The sequence below is a fragment of the Triticum dicoccoides genome, chromosome 1B (genome assembly GCF_002162155.2).
Source record: "Triticum dicoccoides isolate Atlit2015 ecotype Zavitan chromosome 1B, WEW_v2.0, whole genome shotgun sequence".
NCBI classification, from domain to species: domain Eukaryota; kingdom Viridiplantae; phylum Streptophyta; class Magnoliopsida; order Poales; family Poaceae; genus Triticum; species Triticum dicoccoides.
In genome coordinates this window covers 670901574-670910506 of record NC_041381.1, presented here as the reverse complement: position 1 = coordinate 670910506, position 8933 = coordinate 670901574, and positions in this window count along the sequence as shown.

The window sequence follows — 8933 nt, the reverse complement described above, 5'->3', positions numbered from 1 at the left end:
ACCTCCTTCTCCACATCCGGCCAAATCAAAGGAAGAGCGTGAATTTGGAGCTGGGTCTGGGTGAGGACGGCCTGCAGCAGCGCCATCCGCTTCCTGGTAGACACGAGCGCGGACGCCGGCTACGGCGGGGCCATGGGCGCCAGGCTCGACGGGTTGCTACCCCTGCTGCCCATCCCAGCGCTCTGACGTTCAAAACGCCCTCCGCCACCCCGTCCCCATCTCCCTCACCATCGCCACCTGCGTCCCGAACGTGGTCCTGCTGGTAGCTCGCTCCTTCCTCGCTCAAAGCCTCTGAAGAGAGAAAGAATGGCGCTGGCCGGGACCGTAGATGGGGAATTCCATGGAAGAAGATAGAGCTGACATATTATTGGTCCCACATGTCATAACGGCCAATCTAGCGGAGTTGCCTACTCTGCCACATCAGCGCTTATGAGTGGGCCCAACCTGTCATAAACATGTTTAAACTGACCGAATCGTGCACTTCCTAGACATGGTAGTTTTTAGTCAAAGATTAGTCGAAAAATGGTAGTTTTCGGCACAAATTTGTAAAGTGGTAGTTTGTAGGCATGGTTGGCCGAATTGTGGTAGTTTTTTGTTAAATACTCGTATGTAGTTCATATTGAAATCTTTAAAAAAACAAATACTCCCTATGTTTCTAAATATAAGACCTTTTAGAAATTTCAATATGGACTACATATGGAGCAAAATGAGTGAATCTAACGCTAAAATATGTCTATATATATCTGTATGTGTTCATATTGAAATCTCTAAAAGGGCTTATCTAGAAGAGAAGTGAGTATTTAGTATCGGAGGGAGTATCAATCTGCAATACACATTTAGGAATAACCAATTTCTTCCTCAACCATGCAAGTACCCAGGACACTTCCAGTTTATCTTGCTGTAGAATGTAGAAACTTGTCCAAATAAACATCCCGGCTTCTGAATTACTTGTACATGAAGGTAAACCAAACGTGCTGCACATGTGACTGTTATACTGTATGAAACTACCATGATGTATCTTTTTGTTTTCTAGGATACCATTACTGCGATAAGGTTGAACCATGTGCATAATTTGGAAATACTAATTTCCACATTTACGTACTACAAAAAATGCAAAATTCGAGCATGTTTCTCTTGATATAAGTTGGCCCTATCTATCTGGTTATGTTCAACTAGGTGATCTACGAATTTGGATGTAATTATTATTAATTTTTTATGTTCGTTGTACTGCAATGATTGAAGATGAATATATCATAAGTTAAGTAAAATAAAAATAAAGATAACAAGTTAACTGTAATGCTGTGTTTAAAAAATGAACATCTGTTGAATCCTTCGCTAAAAATACAAGACAATGTTAGCATGAGTTCCTGGTCCGCAAGTATCTCGTCGATCTAACTATACATCTAGAAGCATAACTACAATTTTTGCTCGGCTGTCATAGTGCAAATGAACGGTGTCGCTGGGTTAGGGTTGGCCGGTACGACGTGGCTGACGTGTTCAGGCGCGTCAGGGCCTCCCATACCCCCACCCCCTAGAATTAGGTTGGGTTTGAGGGGTGTCGATCAGCCAAGACGTTCGCAGCCGGTTTGGAAGCCTGAGTGGGTCACAATTTTGTGACCGGGCATTGATCGATCAGTCCGCCCGGTCAAGTGAGGGCGCCCGGCTGTAGATGCTCTTCGGGATCAAACCTTAGATTTGATGCTTTGGTGTCTTACAAAGACAAATGTTATTTCAGTGGGAGATGCGATGATAGCAAGGCGTCTGCAGTGACTTTGTTAATCTCAAGATTTGACGACTCAGACTCTCAGAGGCGCTTATATGAAGAGAGAGTGGGTGTGTGTGTGTGTCTTCATATGGGTATGGAGTATTTGTGAACGTCTGTTTGTGTTAAAGAATAAAAGAGAATGTCAACATTTGTTCTAAATCCAGGAAATGTCCACCAGAGACCAGCGATGGCGGCGCCGGTTCCGTCGCCTCGCCCGGCACCACGCCCGGCCGAATCTAAGACAAGCGTCCATCCCTCTTCCAAATCCTAGAGGGGAGGCTAGAACCCAGGAGGGCAATGCCCTCTCACGCGTGCGCGGAGCCGGCCGAGGAGAAGCCAAGAAGGGCAGGCGCCCTTCCACCGGAACACTTGTTCCCAAACACGGTGACCGGGAGGATAGTTATGGCGGCGCCGGCGCCCCTGAAAAGCACATCCGGCGACGAGGAGACGCGGTCGACTCCCCTCGATGCTGCGCTTGTTCATCCAGCCTGCCCGACAAGCAGGATAAGGGAGGCAATGCTTGATCGAGCATGACCACTGTTTTGGTTACTGAATGTGGCATTTTTACCGAGGGGGACTGATAAATGTGGTTACCATGAAATTTCGAGCAAATCTTGAACGTAATTTATAATTCAGTTTTGAATTCATTTTTTTAAAATAGAGATAGATAGCACTTGAACTTATATTAGTCCAAAAAGAAGTGCAAGAAGGAGATAAGTTTTCACCACGATGCCAAAACTAACTATGTTGAAATAATTGAGATGCTACCATACTTTACTGTACATTGAGCGTTTAAATTTAAAAAAAAATTTGCTTGAAATGCCCATGTACCGAGGGGCATGGAAATACGCAATAACCGTGGCAAATCTTCAAATTTCGAGCGGTAACCAAAATCCTAGGCATGACAGTGAATTTAGCGTCCATCTCCGAGTATAAGATTCCCTGTGTTGCGGCCTCCGGTATGACCGGCTATTCCGCATCTGCCTCCGAGATTTCTAACCATGGTTTTCATTGTTAATGTTGGATAGGAAGCCACTAACCCTGCAGCTGCACAAGCGGAGGACGGGGAGCAGGAGTATCCCGAGTTCCTGCACATGCCCAAAGAACCATTGACGTTTTAGAGCCTATTTTACAGTATCAGCTATGTTTGATGTATGTAGATTGTAGATGTATTTTAGTTTTAGATATATCTATTTTTATTCATTTCTTTGAAAAGTATTTCCGAACGGGAGTAGGGTAGCTGAGTAAACAACGACCAATACTGCACTCGCATGTCTCGTGACTCACTAATCTTTTAGATGAACATCTTAAAAAGGTGAAGTTGGACAGCAAATGAACGCGAAATTCACCTTTGTTCGGTGGAGACCAAACAAAGTTGGCAGTGGAAATTCTGCACCTTGCCATTGAAAATCCTGTTTTTCCTCTCTTTCCAAATATGCCACATGATTAAAGCTGAGAGCTCATTGCGTCTGCTTGTGGTGGTCTGTTAAAGAGAGGAAAGCACCATTCAAGAAAACTTAGTTGGTCGGCATTATTTAAAATAGGAAACTGAACATGGTTAAGCAGAAGCCCCACACCCAGCAGCAAAAGGGCAAGAGGTGAGACTCCCCTCCTAATCTGTGTTAAAAGAAAAGTGAATCCTCTCTCTCTTTCATTAGATGATTGTAAGCATTTATACAAGGAAAAGGGATGCGATGAAGAGGCATCCGTTCGGGAGAGATGGCAGTTACAAGGGGAGATTTACCCCATAATTAACATACATTAATTAAACTCTAACACTTCCCCTAATCTACACTTGTTCATCCAGAATCATCATCTTGATTAGAGGCTCCTCCAAAAACCCTGTGGGAAAAATATGAGGAGTATAGTGTTTGATATGTTGTCAAAACTTCTTCAAACTCAATGGGAAAAATAAGGAGAAAATGATACAACATATAATGGTTATTGTCTCTTTTAACTCAATACGAGAAAACCCATAGAGTTCAGAGGACAATAAATATGTCGTATATACTTTCCTAAAAAAACCCGGTGGGGAAAACAGAAAGTATGACATATGATCTCATGTTGATATTACCTCATTAAAAACCTTTATGAGAACCTGTAAAGTAAACTCATGAAGGGAAAAAGAGTATAATATGATGCATTGAACAGGAACAATTCAGGAAGATACTCCCCCTGATTCTTGCAAAAATTCGAAGTCGTCACATACCAAAACATAAAAATTGGTAGAGACTCGCTGAACAAATCAGTCGTATGATTTGACTTGCAAGATATGCAATATAGTGATATTGCTTATTATGTAACCTGTTTGCATCTGGGCAATACAAGAAACATTATCGTTGAGATAATGGTTGGTGAATGTAGCCATGAGGTCTGATTTGAAGACTCTTTATGAGAGGGTTATCACACCTAGTAGGAATACTAAATTTGTCTATGATCTGATAGTGGGGATCTAATCCATGTAACCAATGATATTGATGTTCAGATTTCTTCCAAACTGAAAAACCAGGACAATATGTTTCATACATTGGAGATATCGAAAGATATTCTTGAGTACCAACCAATTTGTGTTTGGTGGATCCAATGGCATTATGGAACGTTGAGTCCCAATATCCCATTTCCATCATCTCTTGGTCTAATAGATCTTTCTCTACGTCTAGAGAATGAACTACCATGAGAGTTGTGGATAGATAAGATTTGTCCACAATGAATTTCTCCAATATATTTTGGATATAGACAACATAGTATACCATAATGCATGAATAAAGGTGCTCAAGTTGTAGTAACGAGCGGTATTTTGGTTTACCCAAATCCTTCATTTTAAAGTCCGTCACTTAGATGATTACATGCGTCGTCATTGCAGACACACAACACATGAATAATCATCATCGTATGAGTAATCCTTGTGTATAAGGATCTCACTACGTCGGTTGTACCATATGTACCGACAACAATAAGCCGTATGGTGGCTTACCGATTTTACACAATGTATGTTGGATTTTGTATTTCGATTCAGAATTGAGATTCCATCGGAAATCAATCATATATGTCTGAATCTAGTGATCCATATGGATATGTGATCACTACAGCTATCAACTGCAGAGATAGATGATTTTGAACTGCCAATGATATAAGTTATCGGAATGAGATTCCACCTCTGAAGAATAGTTGGGTATCTGCGTGAACCCTTGTGCTACAATACTTGCTCTTTGTTTCACCACCTCGTTGTTCTCAATTCTGTTTCCAGAAGAAAACTGGTGTAGGTATTGCTTATGAATACCTTCCCATTATTGAGCAAGATCATTTCTACCTAGATTATACCATTTGCTTGAGTTCAGTCCGAGTGTTGTTCACACTTTGCCATGGCCATGGTCTTTGGATCTGAATCATTTGAAAGGTTTTTGTAATCTAGTTGAGAAATGTATGTCGACAATTGTAGACTTCCGGTTATATGGTTCTCCAGAATCTATATAACAATATATAGTTGATGGAAATATCGTTACTCATGGTGACTGCTCGTGATTTCCCAATGCAATTGAGTTGGGTATTCCGATGTCCCGGTCATTGTGCGCACTATGACCTGGGTTGGTGGAGGTTTCCCGTCCACTGGGTGTATACTACCCATTAGGTGTCTGCCAACGTGAAGTTGACTTGCATTTACTGATTCACAGGCCTTGATATCCTTGCTTGCGAGAAGCTGAATCCTAATATACTTCTGCCATACATCTCCCCCTGTTGCTTTGAACGGGGAGTGGAGTGAATTTTGTTGATACCTCCACTCTTTCAGGCATACTTTGCAGGATTGTAGGATTGTGTGACACCTTTATAGTCAGTAAATGAATCTGGTAGGTTATTTGCAATATGTTGCAAATCTTCTAAACACATGGTTCAGCTCTTTGATTACGTGGATATCAGGCAGAAATGTGTTGAACATTCCACTAATTTCCTGGCATTCTTTATGGTACTTGAACTCTCCCCCTAATGCCTGGAAATATTCCTCATTGAATCAACATACTGACCTTGAATAACTCCCCATGTGAGGGGCTTGAGGTATTGACGGTAATACAGTTATTCCTCACATAGATCCCAACTATATGTTGAGGGGCCAATGATGTATGTCGGGGTGATGATATCGGTGTGTAACCGAATTACCGCAGATAGGAAATACTTGGTAGATTTCCACGTATCAAAGATAGAGGGGAATAAAATTATGCAGTTTATTCATGAGCGTGTAAAACTCCATGACTCCAACGTAAAGTTGGTAAGTTGCAATTTCAAAGTAAAGATCATGCAATGAGCTCAATTCTTTGGATGGGATTATACCAAACCATTTTGAGTCTAGACATTAGGAAAAATTGCTAAACTTCAATCTGAGGGCCATAGAAAAAGGCACTCAAGGAGAATTCTGCAAATGCTATCCATTCGATTTTCTTGAAATCGATGTCAGGATAATGAGTCAATGGTTTCGTGTGAATAAAGCACACTTGAGACCATCATGTAGATGTGTCTTTGGAAAAACCATGGATACCTAAATAGTCTAGTCAATGGTTGGGAAAAACCACTTATCTTGACTTGATGCATTCAAGGAGTCTGAGTGGTTCAGCGTAAACTTTAAGGTGCGCAATCCTTAAAATTAGCCTCCCTGTGTCATATGTAGTGCACACAAAATCCAAATATTGTTAGAATTTAGCATCATAATAATCATAAACCAATGGAATTGCCGATAGTTTCGGTTTCAACCCAATGTCTCGATGACCAAGGCGAGTATGCCAAGTTTGTCATGTACAAGACACTCTGGAAAACTATCTCGTACGCAACCTGTGCTACGGGTTGAGTTGTATGTGTAGTACAATACAAATGATACATAGAAAATGTGCTTGCCATATCTGTTGCATATGGTAGAGAGAATGTATTTCTCTTTCTTGTCAGCATAAGTTTCGCTATGGAAACCATGTTGACGAATATCTCTATAGCTTAGTAGGGTACGAGTTAAACTTGGGAAGCAATGAAGCATCTTGACATTACTCGAGTACCCACAGGGATAGTAAATATGACTCGAGTTGAGCCAACAAATACCTCATCGCATCTAGCAATTTTAAAATATCTCCTTTCTCTCAATGAGAGTGGAAACATTGGACTTCCCCGAGTATAGAGTTTGTGGTGCATATGCCCACAAGGCACATATCATTTTTCATCGGATTGACTCCCGTAGAAATCTATATATAGACATGAAGATTCTCAAGAAAATCATTGTCGGATATATATATAGAATACATACAAATGAATTTGTATCAAAGTGCTGATACAATATATTGTGGTATACAATATATGATGACAACACTACTTATGTTGTTGTTACAACATCATAAATAGACATTAATTATATTGACCACTCAGGAGATTGGAAGACTATTCATAATCTCTAAACATGTCGGTTGAAGCATATTCAACCATCACATTCTCCATGCCTATAGGGCCCCGTCATAGCTAGTGATGTCGGATTGAAGGTTGAAGTAAAATTCAAACATTTGCCCTTGAGGTTCATTGTATCCCAGGAATTGCTGATACAGAATAATCAGATGATGTGATCTGGTCTAATGCCTTATGATTATAAGACACCATTTTTCTATTAGCGGTGTCATCCTGACCAGAGGTGAATCCAGGATTGCACATATTATCCCACGAGACACAAGAGCGGTCATGATGTCCATGGCCCATATAGGGCAGTGGTGGCCATTGAGGGCGAATGCCTCAAACTCTATAGCAATATGTTACCTCTATGGGTAAACCAGAGATAATTAATTTACAACCAGTAAATTAAAGACCATCATGGCTGATGTTGTAATGAACTTAGCAAAATCAATGGGTATTTCAAGAAGTTATCTTGAAACCATTAGTCTGAATCTCAAATAGCTAAATATGACATCTTGAAGATAATCTCAAAAATGGAGTAGATCTCACAACACTAGAGAGTATAATCTGATGGAATCAGTAGATACGCGCTCGTAAATGCCTTATGCCATGACTTAGTAAAATGTGTATGAGAGCACTTTGTAAAGCAATTATAATGTCAAAATGACAAAATATAGGCTTTAACAGTAGTCATTGACAATCTGCGAAGGCAGTAGATCTAATGACTACCTTGTGATCCCAATACATCAGTTTGAAGAAATTACTTTGAATTTTGCATTCTTATTTGCAAGAAATTAAAAATCTCAATTGCAAATAGACGTATTAATCTCAACATGTAGCGAACATGGAGATACATACATTCTGGAATACATCATACTCAACAGAAATACACCACTATTATAATGGATAGTAATGATGTTGCAAACTTGATGTTCAAGTGAAAAACTTGAATTGTATAGATCTCAAATTAAATGAGATGATCCTGTATCAAGTTGCATGATAATTCAGCTGGGTTAATTAATATTTTGCAAGAGAAAATTAATCTCAATCGCTATGAGATTGTTTTGCGAGAAAAATTATATTTCTCAATTGCAAATCAATATTGTTGTGCGAGAAAATTTAATCTCAATCGCGAAAAACATGTTCTAGAGAATGTGGTAAACACATTGAACATGTCAAATATAAATATACACATATTTCTGGAATTGTAAAACTCAACAGAAAATGGGTTGAAATGCATATCTATACATACATGGTCTAATAAAGATGACAAGTGCTAATGAATAGCACGAGTAGTTGAACCATGTTGAGTTATCCTGAGACATACAGGAATTACTCCAAGATTTATACACGCAAGCCTATTATGAAAATAGGTAAAGCCACATGGCCGCTCTTCCAATTTCCATGTGCAGTTACGAATCGAAGGATTCGTCTTGGCTCACGCCGCCGTGCTACGCACCACCGTTCGCTGCCAATGGGAGGGCACTGCCGCACGTATTCGTGCTGCCGTAGCGCTAGAAGATGCTGGTGCGCCGCGGGCGGCGGACGGGCACGCGGTGCGGCATGGCACACGGCCAGGCGAAGGCCGTGGCCTGGGGCGCTGCACGGCGCGGAGGCCGGGCACAGGGCGCTGGTCAGGCGGCACGGAGGCCGTGGCCTGGGGCGCGGCGCGGCGCGGAGGTCCAGTGGACGGGCGCGCGGCCAGGGGTAGTCCCGACCCGGGCGGGCGCGGCCAGGGGCGGCCACGGCCTGGCGC